General features: G+C 43.9%; 1 long non-coding RNA gene across 1 annotated transcript in view; it reads right to left on the reverse strand.

Moving 5' to 3' along the window:
- The window catches only part of LOC115590860 (uncharacterized), a 29,811-nt gene extending 25,278 nt beyond the window's left edge, over positions 1–4,533 (reverse strand). Inside the window, exon 1 of the long non-coding RNA XR_003985846.1 lies at positions 4,292–4,533. This is a non-coding gene — a long non-coding RNA (uncharacterized LOC115590860). The remainder of the gene's footprint in view (positions 1–4,291) is intronic.
- Between the last annotated feature and the right edge of the window lie 12,234 nt (positions 4,534–16,767).

The following is a 16,767-nucleotide window of genomic DNA, read 5'->3' on the forward strand; positions in this document are numbered from 1 at the left end:
GGGCTCGTTCAATCCAGGTTTTCTTGAATTTTATTAACGCCCATTAATAGCATCGGGAAACTTTCGCTAATGGCCTGAGGTGGTTCGCTGTGTGCTATCAAACACTGTAGTAATTATACATGACATCCCTCTGATTAACACTCCTGTGATTATTGCACCATGTCAGATTCCCCCCACCCCCCCTCCAGTTTTTTTTTTTTTTTAAAAGACACATCCATTTTCTCTGCAAGAAAATATTTCACAGGACGCAAAAGGAAAAAAAAAGGGAAAAAAAAAGAGGCCTGATATTATCACAACACTCCCCCACCCCAACCGGCTGGCTCGGATCTTTAACCCCTGACAAGAGAATGGCATGAGGGAAGAGAAGCAGGGGGGCGAAAATGTGAAAAGGATCTGCGTTTTCATACTGCGTTTCCCCCCAGTGCTTGCAGAGTGTGTGAAAAATTAGCTCGCTGTGATCGAGCTGCTCGCAGTGAGGGCTTGCACCTGGAGCAGGGAGGAGCAAGCGAGGGGGTCAAGGGTCACCTCGCGCCCTGAACAGGACTGGAGTTCTCCCTTCTTCCCAAGAAGGCCAGACGACCCCTGCGGCTGCGTCGCACAACACGGGCCTTTTCACACACACCCCTTCCTTCCCTTCTTCCTCCTCTCCTTCGTCTCTCGTTCACCTCCTTTTCTTTTCCCCCTTTGGAGAAGGCGCAGTAATCCATAATCCACTCAACTATCAGCGGCTCAATTATCCCTCCCGTTCACCCATTTTCTCCCCTCCGATGGAGATTCAAAAACAATTAACCTCTTCACGGCTGGGGACTTTTCCCAGGAAAGGGCACGCCGGTAATTGAATGACTCCAGCATTTACATTCCTGACCATGACTTCACTCCTTCACGCATAAATCTGGTTACCGAAAATCCTAATCTGTGGCTTTGTGATTGTCCAATGTCATTATCATGGATGTTGTATTATCACGCTATGGAGGCAGTGTTTTACTTCAAGCGGGATTTAACGGGACAATTTGTTAATGTTTACATAACACCCTTTTGACCTACTTAAACGTTAACAGATTTACATCATTTGCACTCAAACATGTTGACAGATTAGCGGTTTGGAAAAACGATGCCTTCACAGGACCTAAAATAATAATTACTCTGGCACCCAACCCAGTAGACAGTGTCATCTTGTAAACTGGTCCAACTGGACTATTTCACACCAAGTGTCTATAAGCAATGGCGCATCCCCCCTACCCCACCCCACAACATCCTCAGCCTTCAATAAAATGTTCTCTTCTCCCCCTTCGTTATGGAGGGGCCTCCTATTCATCTCCAGGTAGAAAGCCTCAAAGTGTAGGAGGGAAGAACAGCTTGTTGCACCCATTGAGCTTTTATTACTTCCCCCTTCAAAGGGTGGTGGCAGTGGAAGAGACATCCTCAATCTCCTTGATGCCATGATACACAGAGTCAGCTCGCAGAAAACACACACAAACAAGTGGCAGGATTTCGGCTGAAGCTCTGTGCAAATTTTACCGACACTTGTTCTTCAAAACATTGTATCTGAGAAGATTACAGGGTTGGCAGAGAGAGAGAGAGAGAGAGAGAGAGAGAGAGAGAGAGAGAGAGAGAGAGAGAGAGAGAGAGAGAGAGAGAGAGAGAGAGAGAGAGAGAGAGACCGTTCCAGCTGTTAAGGGATAATCTCCTAACAAACAAGTTTATCAAAAAAAACAAAAAAAAAACGGACATGGTCGAGAAAAACAACTCAGAAAGCGAAAAATGATTAGGCCTGTTCGGCTCAAAACGGAAACAGAAAAAAAAAAAAAAATGAATAAAACACACATACATGCAATTCCACTTGTTCTGATGCAAAGACATGGAACAAAGGCTCCACTCCAACCAGCCATTTTCCATAAAGCAAGCTAGCTTATTCCTATCTAGCTAACCCAGAAGCAGCCAAATGATGTAATCCCCAACCAATACACACCGAGAAAACAAAGACACCTCAAAAAGAAGACACTCTTGAAAATAAATTTGTCTGTCACTGAAACACGCACATTGAAGATTTCTTTTATTTTTTTACAGACTCCCACCTCTAATAAGTGTTTTTCATTTCCTTTTGCTCGACTTCAGAAGCTACCTCGGATTAAGCCCCAACTCAAAGACGCCCACCGTCAGAGTCGCGGTGCGTCAAAATCGTCTGAGGGCCTCATTTAAAAAAAGACACCAAGTACAGTTAAAATCTAATCTCCCAACAGGAACTATGGTTCATGTTTATTTTCAAAGCTCAAAAGATTAAACTCTTGTCCATTAATAATGAAAAACATTGTTTTATTCATTTTATCCACTTGAGCTCCAAGATCAAAACTCAGGTTTAACGTCATCATCCTGGAAAAAACTTAAAAACCGGGAAATCATCGAGCTTCAGATCCTCTTGCGCGCGTTACAGAAAAATTCTGGTATAGTACAATTAATGTAACGCTTTTAAAAAGAGCCAAGTAGCTCAGCACATAAACCCCAGCGACTTGAACAAAACAGATTAAATAGCATAACGACAGGCACCAAGCCATACCTATATTCCTGCAGACACGCGCCAGAACAGCAAAGCTTAAATCTCCCTCTCACACAAACACACACACACAGAGACACACACACAAAGAAGAAGTCTTTGATGTTTCCTCATGAGTGTGTGTGTATTGCAGCTGTGTGAGTCACCCACACTCCATCCAACATCCATATAGGCTACACAGCGGCAGCAACGGTAGCAGCAGCGATGAAACTGCGCGCACACACACACACACAAAGTGTAAACTCAGAAACAACATTGCGTGTCTTGATTTGTGGATGGAGAACGGGGAGAGAGGCAGAGGCACCGGAAAGGCCGGCCACGACAGCATGAGGTCAAGAAAAGAGGAGAAGAAGAAGAAGAAGAAAACCCTTAAACAACTAGTTGTGCTCCAGACAGACTGGAACTTCTCTTGATCATTATGTCTAGCGTTCAGGTGTCTGGACCTGGGCCGACTCTAGGCGGTAGTTAGGTTGAGGGTGGTGGGAGGATTTTTTTTTTTTTGGGGGGGGGGGGGGGTTGAGTGTAGATAACACAGCAGCCAGACAAAGAGGGACTAAAGAGGGCTGCCTACATACCACCAGCATCAAGGAGAGGGAGGGTGGGAGGGGGCAGCTAGAAGAAAAACGGTGGGTTATAAAATTTTGATAAGACAATCCTTCACTGAAGTGACTTTCTGTATCGTTTGCTTTTTCTTTTTTTTTGTCTGTGTGTGTGTGTCAGTTCCCCTCCCTTCTCACTCCTCCAGAGCGCCGCCTCAGAGAATGGGGCAGACAGATTTTATAGGTCCTAATTAAAGCCATCTGAAGTCTTTCAAAACATCAAATGGCCCCGATCCCCCGCTCGCTCCCTCTGATTGTGCAAAAATCATGGAAAATCCGAGGGCACCCATTTTTGCTCCGACTCCCAATTGTACATAAATTGTGCCCCCCTCCTTCCCTCCTTCCCCTTCTCCCATGACCCCACTACCCCCTAATTTTCAATCAATACAAGGGTTCAGCGAACGACATGACCTCAAGAGAGTGTCTGTCAAAGTCACTGGAATTTGACAGAAATGTTTGTTTGGTGGAAGAAAAGAAAAAAGTAAGGCTCATTCTCTCATCTTGACCGGAGTCTAAACTTAAGGAACAATTTTTCCTTCTATTTCTTTTTCATTTCTTTTTTTTTTCTTGTCATATCCTGCATTGGAAATGTCGCAAAAGGTTATTGAAGATCCACCCTTATCCTGCCTGGCGGGTTGAAGTGAAGTGCAAACCTGTTTTAGTGCGCTTCAAGTACTCCATTTTTCTCTCTCTTGTCCCCCCCTAATTGTCCTCATTGAGCCGTGTGGACTGGCTGCACAGGCTGCCCTGCTGGGGTCAGCGGGTTTACCGTGTGCTTTTTATCTATATTTCATGCTATGGCGCTGCGCGCAGACAGCCAGCCGCACATCCTCAAAGAGAAAAATTCACAGAGACGCACAAAGAATGTCGACAGGACAGATTCAACTTCATTCAAGCATTAAGTCACATTTGTTGACAATATAAAAGACTGTATATCGTGTAGAAATGTTTAATTCTCCTATGGATGCAAACAAAAAAAGGACTGGAAGCACACGGCGCAAAAGTGACATATTCAGTTACACATTTAAAACTGGAGTCGAGTACAAATATAAACGATAAATATTTCAACAACTTTCTGGAATTGAAGCAATAGATAAGCAATAAAAAGAAGAAAAAAATATGCATAACGTCGCCTACTTACGATTCGTTTCAATAACTTCTGGGCGTTATTGTCTCGCCCCTGCGTCTCTCCGCTCGTTTGGAGACGGAAAAAAAAAAGTCGGTTCCTCTCCGGCGGAGCGGCGTCGTTCTCATCGACAGGACGGTCAGCTTCATCTGATGGCGATAAAGTTGGCAAAAGATAACGCCTGGTTAAATTCTGCCGAGGACAGCGGACGTCCGATCCCGCCGGTGTCAGGTCTTCAGTGATGCCCGCACTCGCCGGGATCGAGCGCTGAGAGGAGAGGGAGCGCACAGAGAGGCGTCATGTGAGCCGGGGAGCGGCGCGCCATTGGCCAGCCGGGGATAAGTATGATAAGGCTTCTCTGTGCGCCATTGGCCCAGGACGGGAGCGGAGGCGCCTCCTCACTTGGCTGTGCAAGAATGTGAGTGCGGCTCACTGTTCATAATTTTCAGCAGCCAGAGGGGGGGGGCAGAAAGTAACAAATTGTTCCAAAGATCTTCTGTTTTTTTTGTTTTTTTTTTGTCATCGACGCACAGAGTTACGCGGAGGGCAGCGAGGATAAAATGCGTTCCGGTTTCCTCTCTCTGGGAAAAAAAGAAAAAGAAAAGAAGAATGAATGAAAATGTCGGCTGGTGAGTCTACAGGAGAACTTTCTGAGTGGAAGTCAACTTGAAGATGTGGACACGTGAATCTAAATGAGGCAACGCGTGATCTTCCATGATGAAGGGTAAAAATCCCCCTCCCCCAATAAAAAATATGTGACATCTAAAAAGACAGCAAAGGGAGCAGCAACTGCCCCTATTACATGAGCCAGACTACAATAATATATTTTAATGTCAAGTTATGTATCGACCTCAACACATCTGATCTGATTTGAATGTGATGTAACACCGCTATGGTCCACACGCTTCCAAGCGCAGTATCAAATCCTCCAATTTGTGGCTCATGCCGTATAGTTTGATTGTTGCATTGTCTCTCCTGGATAATTTGCTTGATAATGAACCGATGCAGCAGTTTAACTTAACAAGGCTATCATCATGGCTCCAAAGCAGGGAACGGGGTTGGGTAATTTCCATGTGCCCAGGATGAAAAAAAAAGAACCGGATGAACCAAAAGAAAGGAATGAAATCCCCCATATGACAAAGAAACACCTTTGGTAATGATGGTGTGACATCATGCTGTCCTGATACTTTTTTCCTACCATTCTGTGTATAGTGGACGTGAGACCTAAGCCAACCTTTACAACCATCTTTTTTGATGCTAACAAGTTCTGAAGCTAATTCATTATTTAGAGGACGGGGAGCTAATTGAAAGGAAGGGGATCCCATCTATAGGTGGTGGGACGTTACAGCGCGGAGATCCCTTGGTATTCCCTTGAACACGTATAGAAACAAAGGGAGCTTGATATGTTTTGCATATTAATGCAGTTGTAGCCTGTTTTGGAGTTCCAAGTTGATTCTCCACACAGTTGGACGTCACAGAGGGCAGCAGCACATAAAAGAACATCCTCTCTCTGTCTCTCTCTGGTTCTCTGGAGTGTGGAGGCAGAGGAACTCAAGGTTCTGTATGGGTGGGAAATAGAGCGCATGTAATCTGGAGCGCGCATCTTCCCCCTGCGCGGGCTGCGGCATTAAATCAATATTCCGCAAAGCTTTCTCTTGTTTTCACATTCACTTGACTGCTGCCGTGATGCACCGCGAGGGTCGAGCAGCCGCTCCCCGATTTTTTGTGGCACTTGCCCCCCCCCCCCCCCCCCCCTTCCTCCTCCTCCTCCTCCCTCACTTCACTTCACTTCACTTCACAGCAGACACCCTCATTTGGATGGCTCCAAGGCGATGCGCCCATTCCATTTGTCTCGTGCGTTAACGGGAGGCGGCAGGAATAAGGCGACGCGTTATCTCGACACAAAACATTATCTTCGCCTCGCTCCTCCAACACCGTGAAACAATGATTATTAACTGCTTGAGGAGCATGTTCAGGGGGTTTCGAGGCTTGTCGCCACACTTAAAGAACATGAAATATATTTCACAACACGCTCCCTGAACTAGATTTTGATTTTGATTTTTTTTTTTTTTGACTCGAGATAATGCTTCCCCTTTTCTTGTCACTTTCAGTACTGCCCGTCTCCCCCGCGGGAGTATGGCTAACGGCATTATGACTGGACGTATGACAGTAGCATTTTCACCAGAAACCCACCTAGCACTTCCTTTTCAAGATTTAAAAGCCTGTCGTGCCGCATCATCCCAGTGTAAGATACTGGTTATGCATTCATACGCGGACACGCGCGCACTCACACCCCATCGTTATGAAAGTAAAACCCTGCCTCTGCAAAATGGGTCATACACTGCAGTCACTTTATCTCGGCAAATGTATTGTGCCTGTGTGAGTGGTAGACATGCGCATGTGTGATTATACATCAAAGGCAAAGACTCCAGCGTTGGAGCATGGGTGCCTTCGCTGTAACAGGACTTGAGCATGTTGAACCGTTCAATGGTTTTTCGGGGGGTTGCGAGGCTGCATGATACAGTTCGCCCCCGAGAGCCGAAATATCAGTCTTTCTTTAATTCCTTCCAACAGCCAAGAGGAAGGCGCTCTTGCTCTAGAATAAACTCCAGTCGCGTCATTTTCATTCTACCGCAGTGCCCTGTTTGCCTCATACGTCAGCAGTTTCAGGCGAACATTTGAACACATAGGATTTTGCTCCGAACACAGAAAAAAAAAAAAAAACATTCACCTCGCGAAGACACACGGACAGGCTGATAGGAAGACACACGCACGCTTGCAGATGTGTATCAACTGTGGAGTGAGTTTGAGCAGCGGGGTTCAAAGCCGTGCCAGTCAAAGAAGGGAAGACAGCTCTGCACCGCCGTCTTATAGACCCATCACTGTGCAAGCTAATCTGCGGCGCGTTTCCAGCCCTATATTTAGACCAATGTTTTGTGATCACTTAGCATAATTCGCTGAGACGAAAGGAGCTTTTCGGAGCCGTTAACCCCGTGTCTTTAAAAATTCATTTGGAGTTTTTTCAGCTGCGCGTTCCAAAAAAAAAGCCAAAACAAAAAAAAACACCTGTTCTCGCCTTTGTCGTCCTGTGAAATGACTCTTCATTTCAATGAGGAAATAGTTTGTCATGAATGGATGTTATGGCACAGTGTGACTGTGAGAAAGTGCTGGATGTGAGGAGGTGGTCCGTTCTCTCAGCTGCACAGGAGGGAGCTGATATCATCTGAAGTTTGTTAAAAATAAATCTGTGTGATTTTAGGTGTAAGAGGTGCCCTCGCCGTCTCACCATCTTCTTTCCCATCATCCCCATCATCACCCCACTTATCGCTTCATGCAACTGATCGTGTCCATATGAATTTAAAGGAAGCAAATATTCCTGGATAACACTACACCTGGATATAATTCAATCCCATTTATTATTATCCAGGGAGTACAGCCGGTTTAAGTCCATGTGTGAAACTGTGTGTGTGTGTACGTGTGTGTGTGTGTGTGTGACTACCAAATGCTCGGATCTGGTCCAGGTGGGCCAGAGGGAGTTGGTCATACTAAAAGCCTTTACCTCCATCTGCTGTGTGGCCTGCGCAAACACTCACATTTACACACAAACACACAGACAGGATGGACTGTCTGGTTCAAAAAGCCCGTCCCTTAAGCATTAAACGCTATATGCTTTGGCCACAGAAACATGCCACACTGGGGGCCTGCATGGCATCTGCCTCCCAGCTCCCGGAGCCAAGGCACGGGGCTGAGGGAGGGGCCTGGGGCCGAGATAAGCTCTCCCTCCCCTGGTCACCGCTACGCCGTGGGGACCGGACAGGCCTGAAGCCTCAGCTGAGCACCGCTGATAATATCCACATGAGTGTATGTGTGTGTGTGTGTGTGCGGTTGGATGGATGGGTGTGTGTTGAGGAGGAGAGGCTCAGTTAAGGTGATGCGAGTGTGTGTGCGTGCGGTTGGAGTGGGAGCATGCAGGGATGCGCAGGCTTGCTTGGTTGCCCAAATAGTCAAATATCACAGCTAAGACAAAAAAATGCCCGTCCCTGAAGAACTAAAAGTCGCAGCGCAGTTTAGTGCCAAATGTTCACAGAAGTGTGTGCAGATATGTCTCCTCGTGAGAGATGCCCTTGCTCTCCACAACCACCAATGGTACGACACAAAATAAAAATAAAAAAAAGACACAAATAAATTGCAACTCTGCAAAATCGTGCAAAACTAATTTGATGTGGAACTAAACTCTGCCATCTTGATTTTCCTCTAAATGTTCACAAAAAAAGCATCTTAAATTGAGTGACATTATGCTAATGGACCTTATCTGCCTCATTTCACTGTTGATACTCTCACAAAAACCTGCGCGAGAAACAAATAAAATCATCCAATTTTGCAGATTGTCTAACTTCTTTTGAGGTTATACAATTTAAGACAACAAAGTATGAAACCCCTGTTAGGCGGGGAAAGACACAGCGTGAAATGTGCAGTATATTACACTCACTACATCTGACAGTGACATGAAACAATGCTGCGCATTGTATTTTTTAAGTTCTTTGTATTTTTTTTTTCTTCTCCGCCCTCATCTGCGGCATAAGATTAATTGTCGCTCTACTAACAGCAAATCAATCTGATCCCGTTCACTCGCTCTAATTCATTGTTTATTTAACATGAGTGAAATCTAGTCTTTTGTCAGAATGACAGAAAATGGTCGCTCTTTGTTCAGCGGCACTGACCTTATCATTTTAACTTGTCATATTGGAATACTCATTTACTCATCATGTTAAGAGTCGCCTCACGTAACGAGCCACTGAGGCAAATTAAATTAATTTGGGGGCTACTTTTAATCACGTTGATGTTTCAAATAACAGCACACGACAAAGAGGTCTGGATGATGATAGAAACTCTAATTGGTAAAAAGATTTTTTTTGAAATGGAAAGGGATAAATCATCATTTCATAATGTTGAACTAAATGAGATCTGGTGGTGGTCTGATGCACTATATAATATTCAATCACTTCTTTCATACATTTTAATATGTAAGTTGAACTGGTATTGCAACAACTTCATTACTGTTAAAGTCCAAATTTAAACACTCTGTTTAAATTTGAGCCGACACATCAGATGAGCAGTGTTTCTCAAATGTGTGATGTTTTTTGGCGTCTAATCTAAATCTAGTAAATGACCGTAAATGATTAAGATCAGCAGCTTCTACGCTGCATTTGACATTTTGTTTTATGGGTCAGTGTCGGTGGCGGGTTTTGGGATTCTTTTCCATCACAACACAGGAAGAGGTCACTTTTCTTTCCTTCACCAAAACAGCCGAAGCTTTGAGTTTTGGAGCGGGTGGAAAAAGTCACAACAGTGTATTTATCCATTTAGCAAAGCCAAAGAGACAAACATTAACTGGGGACGCTCTTTTTCTCTTTGTGGGAGGAAGGAACAGAGTTTATGGGAGATGTGGTTCCAGTTTGCAAGAAAAAAGAAAAAAACACCAACAACACCAGTTTTGTGAGGAATACAGAGATATTGATCTTGATTTGGGGTCCTGTAAAGCCTTGTGCCATGAGTGTGATATTCTCCATGAGGTTAAGGTCTCAAGTCGAGTCCCTGCAAACTGATAAGTGATTCTCTGGTATCCAGTCCGAGTCATTTAATTATGATGTCCTGGGTGTGAAGCCACCGAAAGACGTGTTTCATGTCATTACGTATTTCCTCCATTGTCAACCGAGACTTTGAAAAGTCTCTGCTTTTGCTCAGATACTTGCCTCTTCATGTGAGACACACAGATCCAACCAGTGTAGAAGACCCAGTTTTTATAACTGTGGCTGTTTGCCGCTGCATTGTGTTTGATCCTTGGAGGAATTGCTTTGAAGAAAAAGTTTTACTTCCTGCTTGTGGAAAGCTGACTGCCTTGTTAAGAGTCAGTGTTCTCTAACAAATGCTTGAGTCAAAGTTCTAATGCATCTGATATTGAACGTATCAAATGTATTTCTTTGGCAATGAATATACAAGTTAAAGTGGAATTAAACATACTGTATGTGTAAACACTGTATACTACGGGTCGATGATTGGATTATTAATTGATTATAGATGCATTTAAAAATGCCCTACTTCAGCTCTGATGCTACATGCGATCAGTGATGGAGTGTAACCAAGTACATTTACTCAACTGCTGGAGTTAAAGAGGTACTTTTACTTTACTTAAGTACAAATATTGTACTTTACTCACTACATTTATCTGAGAACTTAAGTTACTAGTTATATTATGTATAATTTACTTTTGCTTGTACTTTCGATATATATATTATCTTAGATAATTCATTACTTTTACTCAAGTACTATTTGTATGTACTTATACAAAACAGCATGCAATCTGCAAAGTTACTAGTAACAAAAGTTATCAAATAAGTGCAGTGAAGAAAAACTACAATATTTACCTCAGTGTTTAGAGGAAGTTTACAGTAGCAGAAAATAGGAATACTCAAGTAAAGCACCTCCAAATTGTACTTAACTACAGGACTTGATTAGATGTACTTAGTTACATTCCATCGCTGATTCCACTTAGTTAGTCAACCAATAATAATCGTCTGCAATAACATGCATGAAGTGAGACTGTTAAGGTTAACGAAGGTTGTTCGTTTTTAACTGCAGGCAACTGTGTGATGAACTGTGGCCGTGCTGCAGCCTGGTTGAGAGACTTGCCATATTAAATGAAGAATAGCGAGCATGGTGGAACATACCGCAGCCTGTCGTGTGTGTAACCCTCAGAGTTAAAGCATGTGTTTTGATTGGGGGGAGAGAGAGCGAGAGAGAGAGACATAGACGCAGAGAGAAATATCCAGAGATCCAGGTCAGCTGTGAGGCCTCAGCTGGAGTGGAGGGCTACACCTGTCGGCGCCCGGGGGCCTCTCTCTCTCCCTCCGTCGTCTTTCTGTCTCTCTCTTTCCGTCCAGCTGGACGTGCAGGAGCCTCTCAACCCCCCACCCAGCCTCCACCTCCCGGATCCAGGCCAGTTCAGCCCAGCCATGCGTGGCCATCTCTGGGAATTCATTCCGGATGCTTCCTGTTCATTGCATCCACTCCTCTTTCTCTCTCTCTCTTCTCTCTCTCTATCTGTCACTCCACCCCCACAACCTCACATCTACACGTCTTCCTTTTTACTTTCTGTCCCATAAACCAACTCTATTTTCTCATGCACATTAAAACATTAGTTTTCCATCATTTCTTTTTTGCATACTTTTCAACACCTAAATTGGTCTTGAATTTGGCATACGCAACCAAATTCCATTAAATGTGCAAATGTAAACACTTTGTAGGATTTTCTTCTGGCTCGACCAAGATCTGATAAGTGTAAAAACGCGCTATGCAATTTTTGGAGATCACATGTGGTATTAAAGTCTTCTTGACAAAGTCTGACCTGGATTCAACACTTCAAGTGGAGTTATATCCCACTGTAGGCTTCCTCCCCTCATTGACTGGATGACATGAGCAGCTTACTTTGTTGGGAAAGGCGTTGGCACAAATATCCAAAGTTTTCCTTTTTTCATTCCAAAGTTTCAGCAGGAACCACTGAGGAGTGCAGAACACATTCCCACCACTCCTAACTCCTGCTGTGCATCCACAGCCTGCTTTCAACACAGTCAGCGGAGACAGCAGCTGGAAACATTAAAATGCTACTACAAGCATCCTCTTTATTCTCATATTGTGTCTGTAGCCTAGTTTGCCACATAGTGCCTGTACTGTAAAATGTACACTGTAGTATTGCTGCAGCGTTACCTTTGCTGCAGCGGCTGAGCAGGATAAAAGCGACACTTTATTCCTTACTGTAATGATGTTTAATGTTGTACTTAGAAGTTAAAACAATACATTCAGTTTATACATCGATGTGTATTTCACCAGCCACATACAGGCTGAACACATGATGTATTAAACAAAACATCAAGACAGGAGTTAAAGGTGATGTCTGATTTCTGTTTCCTCTCGATAAATGTGCCCCAAATGTGAAAAAGTCGAAAAACATATAAAAATAAAGAGATTGAACTTTTTTTGTTTTTTTTGTCAAAGCGGCACTTTGAGATACTTTTTTCACTTTGAGATACTTTTTTGTATGAAAAGCGCCATATAAATAAAGGTTGATAAAAGGTTGACGCATACAGCAAAAAAAATCTCTAGCTTCCGGGTTTACTTCCTGGTTTTGCAGCTGGATATTCGCAGTAGTGTTTTCCCAGAGTTCTCACTCTGCCCACAGACTTGACATTGTGACGACAGCACAATCACTTTTCTTGGCTTGAGGAGAGTTGTACAAATATTATATAAAACATCCACGGATCAAAAATTCATTATAAAACGAGTCTTGACCTTGTTTGTAGTTCAAGGTGTGCTGGTAACAACTTTACAGACGCCTTGTGGGAATTTTTTGCTGAAATACCACAAATGGCCACAGGCCAAACTTGAAAGCAAGGCTTTGGGTTTGAAAAACATTCACGGTTACACTGCAGGATAAAATGAAAACATGTCCATGTCCAGGCTATGTATTATATTGACATTTGTACAAAACATTTCATATCATGACACATTACATGTGTATTACCACACCTCATATTGGATGATGGAGGGGGCAGTGTTGCAGAGGCAGTGGCCAAGTCTGCGTTTTGGCATTTGTAAGTGTTAAAAAATAAAACTGGTACTTTAAGCCAAACCATGTTGTCTTCCTCACCTTAACCAAATTGTTGCGCCTAAACCTAACCACAGCATAAGCACAGCATTGTTATGGACACTTTTGAGCTATCCACTACTTTGCATGATTGAGCTGTTTCTACAGGGGGTCAGGATTTCCAAAGTGAATAAAAATGCTATAAGAGAGAAGCGGGTTGTTTTGGGTTGAATAACTTTAGAACAGAAACAGTGCTAAATGTTTTTCTATCCATGAGAATTAAACATTTATCACCATCCCATCTGGAACAGTCATTGCGATGCAATCAAACGATGAGGACTTTACTTTTAAGTACCGGACTGCTCAAAGAGCAGCTGTGTCATCAGCACTGAGGATCCAAACAAAGTCGGACGTGTTTGATGAGGATGAATTAAGCAGCTTTCTGTCTGGCCTCTTTCTGTACAGAAATACTAGCGCAAATCATACCACAATTATGAATATTATTCTCATTTTACTCTTCAAAAAGAATGAAAGAAATGCTATCAATTGGCCACTGTGGAATTCATTTGGGATATATAAAAAAAAGCACAAGGATTACATCACCTCTGTGTGCCACCTGATTTGCCGATCCATTCATGTCATTCATTCAGTTACTCCTGCTATAAATAGAAATACAAAAATGAACGCCTTCTCTTTCCCACCTTGTAACCACAATACAATCTACTTATTTAGAGCTCCACCTGCAATTTGCTTTCTCATGATGGAGAATGTGTAAAAACATAAAGGGCACACATGATAAAAGGAAGATAATGGTAATGGGTTTGGCTGAACAGGATAGCAGTCATCTGTTCACCTGTAATAAACTGTGCAGTGTAAAACGTGGCCATGGTTTAATGCTCTATAGCCTGCTCTGTGTTGCAATTGATTTTCAGATAAATGGCTGAGCCGATGACTTGCACCGGCGTTAAAAATAAAACAGCAGCAACCGGCTGTTGTCAGTCTCTCGTAAACTGTAACATTGGCGTTTCTCTGGGCGGATGACCTGAAAGGTGTCCTGTCCGGTTTATGCCTCCTTGTACAAGCTTGTAAAAAATCTGCCATTTAACCCGACTGAATCTCCATTTTGTCCTGCAGCAAGATGGAGCCGAGGGTTGAATAACAGTAAGCTTATTCTCCCGCTGCACTCACACCACATCCTATCCTACACGCCGGCTACTGAATTATTCAACTGTTTGTACCTGTGAGGCAAGCAGACCCTGTTAAGGGCTGCCCCGGTATGATCTATAATTAAATATAATGCAACATGAAAGTGCATAAGGCATGAGACTAGGGTTTGGACAAGTCACTCAGACTTCCTCCTAGTTATCCATTTTGTGTCGGTTCATATGCTGACTGCAGTTGTTTTTCTTTGTGTGTGTGTTTATTTTAAAAGCTTTTTTCAGCCTCGTGCACACTGTGACGCTTTCTTTCCTTTGCTTGGCTACTCTGTGAGTCAGTGGTCTTAAATGTTTGCCATCATCAGTTGACATTTGGAGGGCAATAAGATCATGTCATGTTTGATTATGCTATTATTGTCTCGCTCTTCTCTAAGTACACAGTATTAGGGCCCCTGTCTCCTGCAGTATGTTTGTTTTGCTCCCCCCTGGCAGCTCCATCGTAAAGCCTTACAGAGCTCACACTCAAAAAAATAATCCTGCTGTGCATTTAGAAATATGGCCATAACACGAACGTTTACGGGCTCTCTAAATTGACCATTGGGGATACGTAAAACCAAGCATCCGTCCATTGTTCCCAGCGAGCGTCCAACTCTCTTGGAGGTAGACACAAACAGTTACCTCAGCCGCAACCACACAGAAATTGCCTCCCACGATTTAGGACAGAGGACACGTTTTCAGATTTGTCTTTGACTCGACGCTGAAATCACAGACGTCTTGGTCTGTGAGCAGAAAGAAAATGTTACTTAGCAAAATCAAACGGTAATAGACGTTCAGTGTACGAGGAAATCTCAGTGACAAGCAGTTGAAGGCCTTAACCTAAACACACACACATACACACACACCACAGCGGGATCCTCGCATCTGTCCAAATGTGAACGGTAATATCTCCACCTTGCAGGCGGCTGTGGGGAGGAAAGGCTTAGCGGCTCGCTCACTTTCTTCCTTCACTGGCTGTGAAGTGGCGTCTGAGGTGTCAGGAGTTTTTTTTTTTTTTTTTTTCCATCCCCCTCTCTCCTTCGCTCTCTCTCTCTCTCTCTGTCTTCTCACAGCGAGTACGTCTCTATAGTGGTTGAGTCTGTGCTTTACAGGGAACACTGTGAGTGCCTGATAAGAGGCTGAAAGCAGATATATACATCCGGGAGTGAGATACAGACACACAGTCGGGGAGACAGTAAACAGATCACATACGTTATGTTTCGAGGATTTACATGTGGCATACGATACAGAGGTGTTAGCGTAGGGTGATGGTGAAAGGCTGGCGAACTCCTATCTTTGCACCTAAACGCGTGGTGAAGCGACATAAAGTGTTAGCGCCGACGTATTTTAGCAAGGATGCAATACCGTGTCTCATTTAGCTGCCAGCCAAATTGAAATGACCCCACCATCATTGTTGTGCCCCCCAAAAATTGTAAAAATAATTTCCGTCCACAGGAAAAATAAACAGAGGGAGTATTTATTCCCTGCAGCCATGTGCTGGTAGTATTAAAAGAGTTGCAACCCCCCCCAGAAAAAGCTTTTACCTCTTCCCCTTTATAAAGACCCAGCAATTACTCTGGTTTGCTGACACCCTGAATACCAATGCAACAATGCCTGTTCTTTCTCCGCACCCCCTCTCTCCCCACACACACATCTTACCACCACAATCCCTTCCCAAACACCCAACCCGGCCCCCCCATTCCCATCCTCAAATACAAAGTTGGCCGTGGTTGCCATGACTACCGCAGGAGTTCATAAATCCAAGCGCTGAGGGACTCTTCATTCCTTGAAATTATCAGGAGGATTTTTTTTGGGAAGGGAGAGGGGGAGGTGATCTAAGGGACATAGGATGAAGGATTTGGATGGAGGGGAGACAGGGGGGATAGAGTGGGTGCAGGCAGGGAGGGAAGGCCATCCCTCTCCTCCACCACGTGCCCCGCTGAAGCAGATGGCGCCGTGTGGCTCTGCCATGCCACCGCGGTCGCCTTCTGAGGACTGCTGCCATAAGGAGGCAGGTTAGTAGGAGATTTGGGGTGACAGTGTTTGGCATGGGCTACAAAGTGAAGATGTAGGGAGGGAGATGGTGCTCAGTGCCTTGGGCTTACACAAAGGTAAGCTGCTGTTATGTTCTTGTCTCTGTGATTTAGTGCCCATGTGGTGCAAGAAGTGGAAAGCAAAGGTAGCTTTCAGGTGCAGGGTTTCAGCTGCGTGCCGCGCCGCATTACGCTGTGCGCTTTAGTGTTGATGAAAAACTACTTCAATGATTAAGTCATTCAGTGATCAAAGACTTCTGCATGCACAGTGTCCCTCCTTACTACAATATATTTTTCCACATCAACCAAAAATGCATCTTAATAAAAAGCTGCTTCACATCTGTGCTCAACTCTCAAACTCCGGCATTATATTTAGTTTAGCTTGTGTGAGATCAAGGTTAAGTTAAAACACAAAACAAGCACCAGTTCCCACAAAATATTATGTGTATTTGGATCCTACTCGGTTGTTTGTCAGCTAAAAGGTCCGGTGTGTAGGATTTTGTAGCATCTATTGATGTGGTTTGATTGGAACCAGTGAAGTACCCCTTGTTTCACCAGCCCCTATGGGGGCCAGTAAAAATGCGAAAGGCCCGCTACACAAATGAAAACATAATTATGGATAAT

Source organism: Sparus aurata, chromosome 11 (assembly GCF_900880675.1).
Source record: "Sparus aurata chromosome 11, fSpaAur1.1, whole genome shotgun sequence".
NCBI classification, from domain to species: Eukaryota; Metazoa; Chordata; class Actinopteri; order Spariformes; family Sparidae; genus Sparus; species Sparus aurata.